Raw genomic sequence first — 5,478 nt, 5'->3', positions numbered from 1 at the left:
GATGCCCACCAACCCTGACTAAAATGAAGAATGAGCTGTAATGTAGGTTTCAATAGGAAGACTAGTTCAGTTTCAGTCCTTCTCTATACCGACTGACTGACGCAGCTACAGAGAACACAGGCTCCAGGTAGACAGTCTCTCTACGGGTTCTAGAGAACACAGGCTCCAGGTAGACAGTCTCTCTACGGGTTCTAGAGAACACAGGCTCCAGGTAGACAGTCTCTCTACGGGTTCTAGAAAACACAGGCTCCAGGTAGACAGTCTCTCTACGGGTTCTAGAGAACACAGGCTCCAGGTAGACAGTCTCTCTACGGGTTCTAGAGAACACAGGCTCCAGGTAGACAGTCACTCTACGGGTTCTAGAGAACACAGGCTCCAGGTAGACAGTCTCTCTACGGGTTCTAGAGAACACAGGCTCCAGGTAGACAGTCTCTCTACGGGTTCTAGAGAACACAGGCTCCAGGTAGACAGTCTCTCTACGGGTTCTAGAAAACACAGGCTCCAGGTAGACAGTCTCTCTACGGGTTCTAGAGAACACAGGCTCCAGGTAGACAGTCTCTCTACGGGTTCTAGAGAACACAGGCTCCAGGTAGACAGTCTCTCTACGGGTTCTAGAGAACACAGGCTCCAGGTAGACAGTCTCTCTACGGGTTCTAGAGAACACAGGCTCCAGGTAGACAGCGTCTCTCAGAAACACTATAGTCCTCTTCTAGAAGCCTGAGGTAGTGTTCCTCTGGTTAAACAGACAGAGCTTCTAGAGCTTCTCCGCAGCCTGCTGGTAAACAACAGTCCACTGTCCGTCTGGTCCACCTATCCTCAGGGGACCTATAAGGCTCTCTGGTCTGGTAATCTAATGGTGTGTTCTTCCTAAACTGGATGGGGACGGGCCGTGGTTGGAGCTCTTTTTAACTGTGAACGGTAGCAGTACAGTCCCCACCCCCATAGCTCTCCAGCTCATCTATCAGCCTAATCACCAGTCACTCTCTCTCACTCAGTCTAACACACAAGGACACACACATCTTTATCAGCAGCCTCTGTGTGTGTAGAGGCACTGGGCTGCGATCAGGTGTCTCCTAAAAAGGCAATACCCTCGTCCCCAGAACTCCAGGGCTACAGCCAGGGCTGGAGGAAGGGAGGGTAGGAGGGTTAGAGGGCTGGAGGAAGGGAGGGTAGGAGGGTTTAGAGGGCAGGAGGAGGGGAGGGTAGGAGGGTTAGAGGGCTGGATTAGAGGGCTGGAGGAGGGGAGGGTAGGAGGGTTAGAGGGCTGGATTAGAGGCCTGGAGGAAGGGAGGGTAGGAGGGTTAGAGGGCTGGATTAGAGGCCTGGAGGAGGGGAGGGCTGGAGGAAGGGAGGGCTGGAGGAGGGGAGGGCTGGAGGAAGGGAGGGCTGAAGGAGGGCTAGAAGAGGGTTAGACTTCGGTTTCCAAACTTCGGCTTGCCTCCAGAACAATTTGTGTGCCCAAACAGCTGAAAAAACCCTCACCGAAATCCAAAACGAACAAAAATGTTGTCATAATATATGCACGAAGTCTACCGATCTGTTTCAGCTGGGAAGCATGCGGTAGAGGGGAGGACTGGAACTCCAGGGTTATAACCAGGGCTGGAGGGTTAGAGGACTGGAACTCCAGGGTTATAACCAGGGCTGGAGGGTTAGAGGACTGGAGCTCCAGGGTTATAACCAGGGCTGGAGGGTTAGAGGACTGGAGCTCCAGGGTTATAACCAGGGCTGGAGGAGGAGAGGACTGGAACTCCAGGGTTATAACCAGGGCTGGAGCAGGAGAGGACTGGAGCTACAGGGTTATAACCAGGGCTGGAGCAGGAGAGGACTGGAGCTCCAGGGTTATAACCAGGGCTGGAGGAGGAGAGGACTGGAGCTCCAGGGTTATAACCAGGGCTGGAGGAGGAGAGGACTGGAGCTCCAGGGTTATAACCAGGGCTGGAGGAGGAGAGGACTGGAGCTCCAGGGTTATAACCAGGGCTGAAGGGTTAGAGGACTGGAGCTCCAGGGTTATAACCAGGGCTGGAGGGTTAGAGGACTGGAGCTCCAGGGTTATAACCAGGGCTGGAGGAGGAGAGGACTGGAGCTCCAGGGTTATAACCAGGGCTGGAGGAGGAGAGGACTGGAGCTCCAGGGTTATAACCAGGGCTGGAGGGTTAGAGGACTGGAGCTCCAGGGTTATAACCAGGGCTGGAGGAGGAGAGGACTGGAGCTCCAGGGTTATAACCAGGGCTGGAGGAGGAGAGGACTGGAGCTCCAGGGTTATAACCAGGGCTGGAAGGTTAGAGGACTGGAGCTCCAGGGTTATAACCAGGGCTGGAGCAGGAGAAGACTGGAGCTCCAGGGTTATAACCAGGGCTGGAGGAGGAGAGGACTGGAGCTCCAGGGTTATAACCAGGGCTGAAGGGTTAGAGGACTGGAGCTCCAGGGTTATAACCAGGGCTGGAGGGTTAGAGGACTGGAGCTCCAGGGTTATAACCAGGGCTGGAGGGTTAGAGGACTGGAGCTCCAGGGTTATAACCAGGGCTGGAGCAGGAGAGGACTGGAGCTACAGGGTTATAACCAGGGCTGGAGGAGGAGAGGACTGGAGCTCCAGGGTTATAACCAGGGCTGGAGGAGGAGAGGACTGGAGCTCCAGGGTTATAACCAGGGCTGGAGGTCTTAGAGGACTGGAGCTCCAGGGTTATAACCAGGGCTGGAGGAGGAGAGGACTGGAGCTCCAGGGTTATAACCAGGGCTGGAGGGTTAGAGGACTGGAGCTCCAGGGTTATAACCAGGGCTACAGCAGGAGAGGACTGGAGCTCCAGGGTTATAACCAGGGCTGGAGGAGGAGAGGACTGGAGCTCCAGGGTTATAACCTGGGCTGGAGGGTTAGAGGACTGGAGCTCCAGGGTTATAACCAGGGCTGGAGCAGGAGAGGACTGGAGCTCCAGGGTTATAACCAGGGCTGGAGGAGGAGAGGACTGGAGCTCCAGGGTTATAACCAGGGCTGGAGGGTTAGAGGACTGGAGCTCCAGGGTTATAACCAGGGCTGGAGGAGGAGAGGACTGGAGCTCCAGGGTTATAACCAGGGCTGGAGGGTTAGAGGACTGGAGCTCCAGGGTTATAACCAGGGCTGGAGCAGGAGAGGACTGGAGCTACAGGGTTATAACCAGGGCTGGAGGAGGAGAGGACTGGAGCTCCAGGGTTATAACCAGGGCTGGAGGAGGAGAGGACTGGAGCTCCAGGGTTATAACCAGGGCTGGAGGTCTTAGAGGACTGGAGCTCCAGGGTTATAACCAGGGCTGGAGGAGGAGAGGACTGGAGCTCCAGGGTTATAACCAGGGCTGGAGGGTTAGAGGACTGGAGCTCCAGGGTTATAACCAGGGCTACAGCAGGAGAGGACTGGAGCTCCAGGGTTATAACCAGGGCTGGAGGAGGAGAGGACTGGAGCTCCAGGGTTATAACCTGGGCTGGAGGGTTAGAGGACTGGAGCTCCAGGGTTATAACCAGGGCTGGAGCAGGAGAGGACTGGAGCTCCAGGGTTATAACCAGGGCTGGAAGAGGAGAGGACTGGAGCTCCAGGGTTATAACCAGGGCTGGAGGGTTAGAGGACTGGAGCTCCAGGGTTATAACCAGGGCTGGAGGAGGAGAGGACTGGAGCTCCAGGGTTATAACCAGGGCTGGAGGGTTAGAGGACTGGAGCTCCAGGGTTATAACCAGGGCTGGAGGGTTAGAGGACTGGAGCTCCAGGGTTATAACCAGGGCTGGAGCAGGAGAGGACTGGAGCTCCAGGGTTATAACCAGGGCTGGAGGAGGAGAGGACTGGAGCTCCAGGGTTATAACCAGGGCTGGAGGGTTAGAGGACTGGAGCTCCAGGGTTATAACCAGGGCTGGAGCAGGAGAGGACTGGAGCTCCAGGGTTATAACCAGGGCTGGAGGGTTAGAGGACTGGAGCTCCAGGGTTATAACCAGGGCTGAAGGGTTAGAGGACTGGAGCTCCAGGGTTATAACCAGGGCTGGAGGGTTAGAGGACTGGAACTCCAGAGTTATAACCAGGGCTGGAGGAGGAGAGGACTGGAGCTCCAGGGTTATAACCAGGGCTGGAGGAGGAGAGGACTGGAGCTCCAGGGTTATAACCAGGGCTGGAGCAGGAGAGGACTGGAGCTCCAGGGTTATAACCAGGGCTGGAGGAGGAGAGGACTGGAGCTCCAGGGTTATAACCAGGGCTGGAGGGTTAGAGGACTGGAGCTCCAGGGTTATAACCAGGGCTGGAGGAGGAGAGGACTGGAGCTCCAGGGTTATAACCAGGGCTGGAGGGTTAGAGGACTGGAGCTCCAGGGTTATAACCAGGGCTGGAGCAGGAGAGGACTGGAGCTCCAGGGTTATAACCAGGGCTGGAGGGTTAGAGGACTGGAGCTCCAGGGTTATAACCAGGGCTGGAGGGTTAGAGGACTGGAGCTCCAGGGTTATAACCAGGGCTGGAGGAGGAGAGGACTGGAGCTCCAGGGTTATAACCAGGGCTGGAGGAGGAGAGGACTGGAGCTCCAGGGTTATAACCAGGGCTGGAGGAGGAGAGGACTGGAGCTCCAGGGTTATAACCAGGGCTGGAGGGTTAGAGGACTGGAACTCCAGGGTTATAACCAGGGCTGGAGGAGGAGAGGACTGGAGCTCCAGGGTTATAACCAGGGCTGGAGGAGGAGAGGACTGGAGCTCCAGGGTTATAACCAGGGCTGGAGGAGGAGAGGACTGGAGCTCCAGGGTTATAACCAGGGCTGGAGGGTTAGAGGACTGGAGCTCCAGGGTTATAACCAGGGCTGGAGGGTTAGAGGACTGGAGCTCCAGGGTTATAACCAGGGCTGGAGGAGGAGAGGACTGGAGCTCCAGGGTTATAACCAGGGCTGGAGGAGGAGAGGACTGGGGGGATGGACGGTAGGCTCTGTGTCAGATGGACCAGTAGGTCTAGTGTTGAGACCCCTTCCTTCCTTCCTTCCCTCCCCACTGGGGCAGGATAAGACTGGAGTGTTAATCAGCCCCCCTCCCTTGTTACCCCTCATCACCCCTAAACCCTCTCTCATTCTCACCAACAAACCAACCCCCCTCCCTTGTTACCCCTCATCACCCCTAAACCCTCTCTCATTCTCACCAACAAACCAACCCTCCTCCCTTGTTACCCCTCATCACCCCTAAACCCTCTCTCATTCTCACCAACAAACCAACCCTCCTCCCTTGTTACCCCTCATCACCCCTAAACCCTCTCTCATTCTCACCAACAAACCAACCCTCCTCCCTTGTTACCCCTCATCACCCCTAAACCCTCTCTCATTCTCACCAACAAACCAACCCTCCTCCCTTGTTACCCCTAATAACCCTTAAACCCTCTCATTCTCACCAACAAACCAACCCTCCTCCCTTGTTACCCCTCATCACCCCTAAACCCTCTCTCATTCTCACCAACGAACCAACCCTCCTCCCTTGTTACCCCTCATCACCCCTAAACCC

The sequence above is a fragment of the Salmo trutta genome, chromosome 39, assembly GCF_901001165.1.
Source record: "Salmo trutta chromosome 39, fSalTru1.1, whole genome shotgun sequence".
NCBI lineage: Eukaryota > Metazoa > Chordata > Actinopteri > Salmoniformes > Salmonidae > Salmo > Salmo trutta.
This window is presented reverse-complemented; position numbering follows the sequence as displayed.